This window comes from Hemitrygon akajei, chromosome 6 (genome assembly GCF_048418815.1).
Source record: "Hemitrygon akajei chromosome 6, sHemAka1.3, whole genome shotgun sequence".
Classification (NCBI taxonomy): Eukaryota; Metazoa; Chordata; class Chondrichthyes; order Myliobatiformes; family Dasyatidae; genus Hemitrygon; species Hemitrygon akajei.
Window position 1 is genome coordinate 91,747,536 of NC_133129.1, and position 11,418 is coordinate 91,758,953.

Below are 11,418 nucleotides of genomic sequence, written 5' to 3' on the forward strand. Positions count from 1 at the left end.
CCTCATCCAGGTCATTTATAAAAATCATGAAGAGTAAGGGTCCCAGAACAGATCCCTGAGGCACTCCACTGCAGGGCCGGATTAAGCTAGTGCGGAGCCTGTAGCATATGTTATAAAGGGGCCCTAAATTTTAAAAATGCATGTAAGTATTAAAACATAAATTATTTACTTGCATAGTAAAGTAATTCCATTTTTTCATTTGCTATACTGCCAGATAATACGACAAACGTCTGACACTTGAGTAATAGTATTACAGGTACTTACATGTAGGTATTAATTTCAAATGTCAAAAGTAACAAAACTACAATTTAAAAGTTATATTTTCTAGATTTAGCATGAGCAAATTTGTTGATGATGCTGGAAATGTCTATTTCACGCAGAAGTTTATGTTCAATGCTCATTGGAGTGAGATTGTTCAATCTGTTTTGACCCATGGTGCTCCTTAGTTCATTTTTAATCCTTTTCAGTTTGAAAATGAACATTCTCCACTGCATTTGGTAACCATGAGTGACAAATAGATGCGCAAGGCATTTTCTACATTTGGAAAACCTAACTCCAAAGAATTGTAAGTTATCAAATGATACAACTGAAACTCTATAAGGTCTTGTTTGGCACCAATATGGGAAGCAAGATCGGTTTTCAACAGTTCAGTAAGCTCCACAAATTCTTCAGCAAGACTTTCTTCCAGATCTTCCAGTTATGATTTAATAAGATTTGATGACCTCTTTACAATCTCTTCAGATGTAAACAACAGTAACTGATAACACCATTCACCTTTAGATAAGCTTTCTGTCTTTTTTACAGGGCAGAAAGCAAGCTGTCAATAATGGCAAGAAATGTTCGGCTTTTAAACTTCGGAGAAGGTGTTTGAGATTCAACAAGTGGATCTAGAGTGCTGGAATCACTGAAATCATCATACGCATGATTTTGCTTGTGTTATCTTCGAGTTTGTTGTTGATAATCTTCACACAGTCAGATTTTTGGCTTTTTGCTCAATGTCTGAAACAGTGTTCAGGCTGGCGAATAAATACAAGACAACATGGATGCACCCAAGATCCAAACATTGGCACATGATTGACTACGTTATAGTACATCACTGAGACATCCAGGATGTCCTCATCACCAGAGCCATGCAAGGAGCGGAGTGCTGGACTGACCACAGGCTTGTCTGCACCACATTAAAGCTACGTATTGCTCCCCACTATCCCAAGCGCCCTAAGTTCAACAGAACAGCTTTTAACACCACCAGACTCCAAGAGCCGCTGTATCTTCGCAAGTTCCAGACCACCCTTGATGAGAAACAGTCTGGCAACGGACCACTAAATTGTGGGCCAACCCAGAAGTGGAATCAGTCTAGAGAGATGGTGACGGAGACAGCAAAATCAGTCCTTGGCCCCAAGGACCAGAACCACCAAGATTGGTTCGACAAGAATGACAGTGCCATCAAAGATTTCCTGACCAGGAAGAACAAAGCATTCATGGACTGACAAAATGATCCAAGCTCCATTCCCAAAAAAGAGCGGTTCAAGTCCCTTCAGGTCCATGCCCAACGGGAAATTCGCAAGATGCACGACCTGTGGTGGGATAGGAAAACTGAAGAGGTGCAATGCTTCGCTGACATCAACAACCTCAAAGCTGCTCCTCAACTCCATCAAGATGATCTTCAGCCCCTCAAGATCTGGTTCATCTCCACAATTGTCAGCTGATGGAACCACACTGTTAAAGGACAAAGAGAGCATCCAACACAGATAGAAAGAGCACTTCTGTTACACGCGGGCGATGGAGGAAAACCCAAGTGCATGTCAGCTCAGTTGGGGAGGCTGACATAGACCCGAACGTAGAGCAGGAAACCAGAGGGATCTTGACAAGGAGACGGGATTCACAGGGACTCTCTAGAAACTAGAGCGGAACTTAGAACTAATGGTTCTAATCGGAACAGGGAATGAAGTATCACACGAGAATTGACCAACGAACTGGCAACCTGTGATAGAGTCGTCCTCGTATTTGTTTCCCAGTTTCTGATGAAAGCCAGGTGTACGATTATTGGGTAACTAGCAGCAATTGACTGAAATTGGGGCATGATCAGGGAGAAAGAATTGTTAATGGGGAACGGCCAACCGGAACCATGACTATTTCAGCCAGCTTCTGAACCGCCCTTCATTGGTTGACCAGTCTGCTCTGGACCAAATCCCCCAACAGCCTATTCACGAGGAACTAGATGATCCTCCCTCGATAGATGAAGTCAAGAAGGCTATCACGCAGATGAGCGGTGGCAAGGCACCCGGCAAGGATGGAATACCTGCTGAACTGTACAAGGCAATCAGCAAGGAATCACTTGAGGCTTTCCACAGAACCCTGACTACCATTTGGGAAGAAGAAGAGATGCCCCCTGACCTCAGAGATGCAACGATGATTGCCCTCTACAAAAATAAAGGTTCAAGGATCGACTACAGGAACTTCAGAGGCATCTTACTACTTTCCATTGCTGGAAAAATCCTTGCCTGCATCATCCTCGATAGATTGATTCCAACAGTGTCAGAAGAGAACCTTCCCGAGTCACGATGCAGTTTTCTTCCCGAACGCAGCACTGTTGACATGATCTTCGCAGTGAGACAGATACAGGAGAAGTGCCTGGAACAGAACATGACATTATACTCTGTCTTCATTGATCTGATGAAGGCGCTTGACACGGTCAACAGAAACACGCTGTGGATCATCCTTGGAAAGCTTGGCTGCCCGTAGAAATTCACTACACTCACCCGCCTGCTTCACGGTGGCATGACAGGAGAAGTGTTCTCAGATGGTTCCCCATCTGCGACTTTCAACATCCCAAATGGCGTGAAGCAAGGGTGCGTTCTAGCACCAGTGCTCTTCAACCTCTTCTTCACCCAGATGCTGAAGTGTGCTGTTAAGAACCTAGACCTGGGTATTTACATAAGATATCACCTAGATGGATCGATATTTGACCTGAGATGCCTTGCTGCAAAGACCAAAACGTTGAGGAGGCTTATCACTGAAGCCCTGTTTGCTGATGACTGTGCCCTCATGGCCCACCAGAAGAACCACCTGCAGGCGGTTGTCGACAAGTTCTCCGCTGCCTCAAAGCTGTTCAGCCTGACAATCAGCCTTAGTAAGACAGAAGTTCTCCTACAACCTGCACCAAGCAGTTACCCTCCTCAGCCATGCATCACCATCGATGGCACTGTCCTGAAGAATGTGGAGAGCTTCAAGTATCTAGGAAGGACCATCTCCAGTGATGGATCCCTTGACAAAGAGGTCATAGCAAGGATCCAGAAAGTCAGCCAGGCACTCGGGAAACTCTGTGTCAAAGTTCTGGAGCACAAGGACATTCAGCTTTCAACCAAGCTCAAGGTGTACAAGGCTGTGGTCCTCACCTCTCTCCTGTACGGCTGCGAAACCTGGACCCTACCACAGGCACAACAAACAGCTGGAGCAGTTTCACATGCACTCTCTGCGGTCGATCATGAGGATTCGATGGCAGGACCGAATCACCAACCAGGAAGTCCTTAACAGAGCCAACAGCACAAGCACTGAGGCAAGGATCCTCCAGGCCCAGCTACGCTGGACTGGCCATGTAATCCACATGGGTGAAACAAGAATCCCCAGGCAGCTGCTCTACGGTGAGCTTGAGCATGGCAGTTGCAATCAGGGCTGCCCCAAAAAAAGATTCAAAGACAATTTGAAATCGTACATCAAATGGTCAGACCTCCAGCCTCGACAACTTGAGGGGTCTGCAGCGGACAGGGCTGCATGGTGCGCCCTGACCAGAAAAGCTGCATCTGACTTTGAGGATGACCAAAATCAGCGCCTTGCAGCAGCACGAGACCGACACCACAAATCTGTGTATGCACCTGTTCCAACAATCGCCATTCCATGTCCAACCTGCAACCGCATGTGTGCTTCAGCCTTCGGCCTCCAAAGCCATATGCATATCCACAGCTGACTGCACAATGTTTAGTCTTTCTCGGACCCTGAGAGACAACCACCACTTGTTCTTTCGCGTTCAATAGATGCTGGTTGTTGCTGTATCATGCCTTCTGCCCCACTAGTACTAGTTGTTCTTATATTTCCAGCTTCAGCCATTATAGCACCATCACCATCTCCATGAACATCAAAATAGTCTGAAAACGTATGTGTTTTTAATATCACAAGTTGGTCTCTTTTTTTTTCTTCCTTCGCTTTACGTTTTGCACTTCCAGAAGCATAATGATGTCCAATATCTCTGGCTCTATTGCTCATTGCTATCTGCAATGGAAAAAAATTAATGAAATATGCACTTAAAAGCAAATAGTTTATGTTACAAAAAGCTAAGTAGCGGTATCAACAAAGACTAGTGAACAATAATAAATTTATGTGACTGTTGTGGCTACGAGCGTGTGTGGATCACATGCACTCACCAACCAACTAGGAATAGTGTTCTCAAAATTATTTGTTTAGTTGCTTATTCAAAGTCATTTCAATTGGGAAATACAGGTTGAAACTCACAGTCTAATCCTATCTTCTATGCTCCTGGGCTGGTTCGAACTACATAAAATCAGGAAAAAAAAGGGGAATCATGAACTGAATCACATAAAACTGTTGAGTCGCACATCCCTTGTCGCAGGCTCACCGCGGCGGCGCACCCTCCAGCGGCGTAACAGTGCACGCTGCAGAGGCTTGGGAGCGTGGCAGATAGCACAACGGTCACCACAACACAGCAAGGAGCCAACACACGCCTGCACACAGCGTGCAGCTCCCCAACATGAAAACAACAGTGTTGCCAGATCATCGTGAGAATACGGAGTGATGCTGATTTCACCAGACTGCAGCTTACAAGCATTTAGTGCAGGGCCCTCGAAAATGTGGGGCCCGTAGCATATGCTACTTTTGCTTCTAGGTTAAACTGGCACTGCTCCACTGGTGATTGACCTCCATGCAGAATATGGCCCATCTACAACCACTCTTTGCCTTCTCTGGGCAAGCCAGTTCTGGATCCACAAAGCAATGTCCCCTTGGATCCCATGCCTCCTTACTTTCCCAATAAGCCTTGCATGGGGTACCTTATCAAATGCCTTGCTGAAATCCATATACATTACATCTATGTCTCTACCTTCATCAATGTGCTGAGTCACATCCTCAAAAAATTCAATCAGGCTCGTAAGGCACGACCTGCCATTGACAAAGCCATGCTGACTACTCCTAATCATATTATACCTCTCCAAATGTTCATAAATCCTGCCTCTCCGTACATAATCACCTTTTTTTACCTACTACGTACGATTCAGCATTCCATGTTTGGTATAGGAAGGGCATTAGACATTTTGAAGATCTTTTCATTGATAATCGCTTCGCTTCCTTTCAGCAGCTCTCTGTAAAGTTCAATCTGCCCAATGCTCATTTTTTTAGATATCTCCAAATTAGACACTTTATTGCTCCTTTAATTCCTAACTTTCCTGAAATGCCTGCGAAAAATGCTATGGACTTATTTCTTTCCATTAATCCACTAGGTAAAGGTTTAAGATCAATTATCCGAGATAAATTAGCAGCCTTACGACGGGCCCCTGTGGACAAAATTAAAATGGCCTGGGAGCAGGATTTAAATACCTCCTTATCTGATGAGAGCTGGGACTTGATTCTCAAATCTGTTAACTCAACCTCTCTTTGTGCGCGCCATTCCCTTTTACAGTTTAAGATCGTTCATAGAGCCCATATGTCTAAATCTAAACTATCTCGATTCTACCCTAACATTAGTCCACTCTGTGATAAATGCAAGAGGGGCGTGGCCTCTCTCATTCATATGTACTGGTTCTGTCCTAGCTTGGAGAAATTTTGGAAAGATGTCTTCACTACGTTATCGTATATTCTGAATCAGCACCTAGAACCAAACCCCTTAATTGCTTTGTTCGGTTTCTGGGGCGAGACAGATTTACGTCTGAGTCCGACCAAATGCCGAATATTATCCTTTGCCTCTCTCCTGGCTAGACGCTTGATCCTCCTTAGATGGAGAGATGTTGCCCCGCCCACCCATGCTCAATGGCTTAACGACATTATGGCCTGCTTGGACCTCGAAAAAATTCATTACTCAGTTCTTAATTCGGATCTAAAGTTCCATAAGGTCTGGGGACCTTTTATCGAGTACTTTCATAACCTTCCTCTTGACTAGGGTTTTTTTTTCGTTTTTTTTCTCTTCTTTTCGGTCCCTTGCTTTCAGCTCCCTTTTTTTTTCTGGTAGTAGGCATTATTATCCTCTGTTGCTAAGTGTATTCACAGTCTGGAAGTTTGATTGTCCTGATTTATATTCTCTATATTGTGTTGTGGTTGGTCTGGAGTGTTTTTTTTTGTGTTGTGGGGCTTGGGGAGGGTACTAAGTTTACTTGTCTTTAATTTAGGTGCTTTTTTGTTAAATTCTCTTCCTTTGTAGCATATTGTCATTGTATGCTTAATTTTGCACTGTATCAATGTTCCTTATTGTAATTTGGGGTTTTTTAATTTGTAAAATGTATAGAAAAAACTAATAAAAAAAAATAAATCCTGCCTCTCAGGATCTTCTCCATCAACTTACCAACCACTGAGGCAAGACACACTGGTCTATAATTTCCTGGACTATCTCTACTCCCTTTCTTGAATAAAGGAACAACATTCGCAACCCTCCAATCCTTCGGAACCTCTCCCATCCCCACTGATGATGCAAAGATCATCGCCAGAGGCTCAGCAATCTCCTCTGTCACCTCCCACAGTAGCCTGGGGTACATCTCATCCGGTCCCGGCGACTTATCCAACTTGATGCTTTCCAAAAGCTCCAGCACATCCTCTTTCTTAATATCTACATGCTCAATCTTTTCAGTCTGCTGCAAGTCATCACTACTATCACCAAAATCCTTTTCCATAGTGAATACTGAAGCAAAGTATTCATTAAGTACCTCTGCTATTTCCCTTCTGGCTCTCCTAATTTCCTATTTAAACTCCTTCCTGTTAGCCTTATAATCTTCTAGATCTCTAACATTACCTAGCTCTCTGAACCTTTTGTAAACTTTTCTTCTCTTCTTGACTAGATTTATTACAGCCTTTGTACACCACGGTTCCTGTACTCTACCATAACTTCTCTGTCTCATTGGAACGTACCTATACAGAACTCCACACAAATATTCCCTGAACATTTGCCACATTTCTTCCGTACTTTTCCCTGAGAACATCTGTTTCCAATTTAAGGTTCCAATTTCCTGATAGCCTCATAATTCCCCTTACTCCAATTAAATGCTTTTCTAACTTGTCTGTTCCTATCTCTCTCCAATGCTATTGTAAAGGAGATAGAATTATGATCATTATCTCCAAAATGCTGTCCCACTGAGAGATCTGACACCTGACCAGGTTCATTTCCCAGTACCAAATCAAGTATAGCCTCTCCTCTTGTAGGCTTATCTACATATTGTGACAAGAAACCTTCCTGATCACACCTAACAAACTCCACCCCATCTAAACCCCTTGCTCTAGGAAGATGCCAATCGATATTTAGGAAATTAAAATCTCCCATCACAACAACTCTGTTATTATTACACCTTTCCAGGATCTGTTTCCCTATCTGCTCCTTGATATGCCTGTTACTATTGGGCTGCCTATAAAAAAACACCCAGTAAATTTATTGACCCCTTCCTGTTCCTAATCTCCACTCACAGAGACTCCCTCCATGGTGTCCACCTTTTCTGCAGCTATGACACTATCTCCGATCAACAGTGCCATGTCCCCACCTCTTTTACCTCCCTCCCTGTCCTTTCTGAAACATCTAAAACCTGGCACTTGAAGTAACCAATCCTGCCCCTGAGCCATCCAAGTCTCTGTAATGGCCACCACATCATATCTCCAAGTACTGATCCATGCTCTAAACTCATCCGCTTTGTTCACAACACTCCCTGCGTTAAAATAGACACATTTCAAACCATCCATCTGAGCACATCCCTTCTCTATCACCTGCCTATCCTCCCTCTTGCACTATCTCCTAGCTTTCTCTATTTGTGAGCCAGCCGCCTCTTCCCCAGTCTCTTCAGTTCAGTTCCCACCCACCCCTCCGACAATTCTAGTTTAAACTCTCCCCAGTAGCCTTAGCAAACCTCCCCACCAGGATATTGGTCCCCCTGGGATTCAAGTGCAACCCATCCTTTTTGTACAGGTCACACCTGCCCCAAAAGAGGTCCCAATGATCCAGAAATCTGAATCCCCGCCCCCTGTTCCAATCCCTAAACCACGCATTTATTCTCCATCTCATCTAATTCCTATTCTCACTGTTGTGTGGCACAAGCAGTAATCAGGAGATTACTACCTTTGCAGTCCTGCTTCTCAACTTCTTTCTAAGCTCCCTGTGTTGTGTTTTCAGGACCTCTTCCCTTTTTCTACCTATGTTGTTGGTACCAATATGTACCACGACCTCTGGCTGTTCCCCCTCCCACTGCAGCTATCCTGGACGCGATCTGAAACATCCCGGACCCTGGCACCTGGGAGGCCATCCAAGTTTCTTTCCTGCATTCACAGAATTGCCTGTCTGACCCTCTGACTATAAAGTCCCCTATCACTACTGCCTTCCTCTTCCTTTCCCTACCTTGCTATAATTGGCAACTGCAGCCACAAAATTAAATGGCACTTACTTATGGGGAGGGCAGCAATGGCAAATGTAGATAAAATACTGAAGAGGAGAGATGTAACATTGTCTACGAAGATCCATATCGTCAAGTCTATGGTATTTCCAGTTGGGATGTATGGCTGTGAGAGCTGGATTATTAGTAAAGTTGAACACAAAAGAATCAATGCCTTTGAACTTGGTTGCTGGAAGAAAGTGTTAAGAGTTCATTGGACAGCAAGAAGATCCAGCAAGTCAGTACTTGAAGAAGTGCAGCCAGACTGCTCATTAGGAGGCTTGATTATGAGACAAAAGCTCAGATATTTTGGCCACATCATGAGAAGTCAGGTTTCCTTGGAGAAGACTCTCATGTTAGGTAAAACAGAAGGTAAAAGAAGCAGAGGATGACAGAGGCTATGATGGATAGATAATATTACTCAGACAATGTATATGAGCCTTGGGGATCTTCGAGAGGCAGTTTCCAACAAGAAGACTTGGTGTGCAGGAGTCCATGAGGTCATGAAGAGTCGGACTCGACCTACCGACTGAACAACAGCAAAAAGATGTTGGTGAGGCCATATTTGGCATACGTGTTCAGTTGGGGCCACCCTGCTGAAAGAGTGCAGAGAAGATACACAAGGATATCGTGAGACATGAAGGACTGAGCTGGTTGAGTGGTGTCGTGGCTCAACTTTGCACTTAACATCGATGAGGCCAAACAACTGATTCTGGACTGCAGAAGGTACTTGCTCAGCTAGGTCAGTTTTAGAGGAACGTGGGTCAAACACAGACAAGTGGGACTAGCTGAGATGAGGGTGTCAGTCAGTATGGACCCTGTGCGGTTTGACTCAATGTGTTGCAGATTGAGATACTCTGCAACAGCCGCAGGGCCGTTGTGACATGCTCCTCTGCTCCTCACACTGACAGGATGTTTGTGGTGAAGAAATGGATGACAGGCACTTGTAAATTCCCCATTAAGTAGACACACGGCTAGGAATCCCCTTCAAATACTGAGGCAATGAGGGGATCTCCAGTAAATACTGAGGCCATCTCCAGTAACCTGCATGATAATGTCACATACTCGGTGACCACAGGTAGTTACCAGCACTGCCCTGTAAATACTGCCACTCCCTAGACACCTCTGTAAGTACTGACATTCTCCTTTCAATACTGTAAATACTGACATATTCCCTGAGACTCCCGGTAAACACTGAAACACACCCCGGAACCCCTTGTAAATACTGACATTTTCCCTGGGATCCCCTGTGAATACTGACAACTCCCCAGCATCTCCCGTAAACACTGACACATTCACTGGGACCCCCTGTAAATACCGACACACTCCCCAAGACCCCCTGTAAATACAGACACACTCCCCGAGACCCCTGTAAATACTGACACACTCCCCAGGACCCCCTGTAAATACAGACACACTCCCCGGGACCCCCTGGAAATACTGACACACTCCCCAGGACCCCCTGTAAATACTGACACACTCCCTGGGAACCCCCTGTAAATACTGACACACTCACTGAGATCCCTTGTAAATACTGACACACTCCCCAGGACCCCCTGTAAATACTGACACACTCCCTGGGAACCCCCTGTAAATACTGACACACTCACTGAGATCCCTTGTAAATACTGACACACTCCCCAGGACCCCCTGTAAATACAGACACACTCCCCAGGACCCCCTGTAAATACTGACACACTCCCTGGGAACCCCCTGTAAATACTGACACACTCACTGAGATCCCTTGTAAATACTGACACACTCCCTGGGAACCCCCTGTAAATACTGACACACTCACTGAGATCCCTTGTAAATACTGACACACTCCCCAGGACCCCCTGTAAATACAGACACACTCCCCGGGACCCCTGGAAATACTGACACACTCCCTGGAAACCCCTTGTAAATACAGACACACTACCCGGGAACCCCTGTAAATACTGACACACTCCCTGGGAACCCCCTGTAAATACTGACACACTCACTTATTCCCCGGGACCCCTGTAAATACTGACACACTCCCCAGGACCCCCTGTAAATACAGACACACTCCCCGGGACCCCTGTAAATACTGACACACTCCCCAGGACCCCCTGTAAATACAGACACACTCCCCGGGACCCCTGTAAATACTGACACACTCCCCAGGACCCCCTGTAAATACTGACACACTCCCCGGGACCCCCTGTAAATACTGACACACTCCCCGGGACCCCCTGTAAATACAGACACACTCCCCGGGACCCCTGTAAATACTGACACACTCCCCGGGACCCCTTGTAAATACAGACACACTCCCCAGGACCCCTGTAAATACTGACACACTCCCTGGGACCCCCTGTAAATACTGACACACTCCCTGGGACCCCCTGTAAATACAGACACACTCCCCGGGACCCCTGTAAATACTGACACACTCCCCGGGACCCCCTGTAAATACAGACACACTACCCGGGAACCCCTGTAAATACTGACACACTCCATGGGAACCCCCTGTAAATACTGACACACTCACTGAGACCTCTTGTAAATACTGACACATTCCCCAGGATCCCTGTAAATCTTGACCCACTCCCTGGGACCCCCTATAAACACTGACACACTCACCGGGGTCCCACTGTAAATACTGACACATTGCCCAGGGACATCTTGTACACATTGTCATAATCTCTGGAGACCAGCTGGTTCATCACGAGAGCAGGAAGTGCACACAAGCAAGTACTTTGACATTTCATCTGAAAGGCACATCCCTTTCAGCACAACACCCGTTTCATCTCAGTTTCTGCACTGAAAT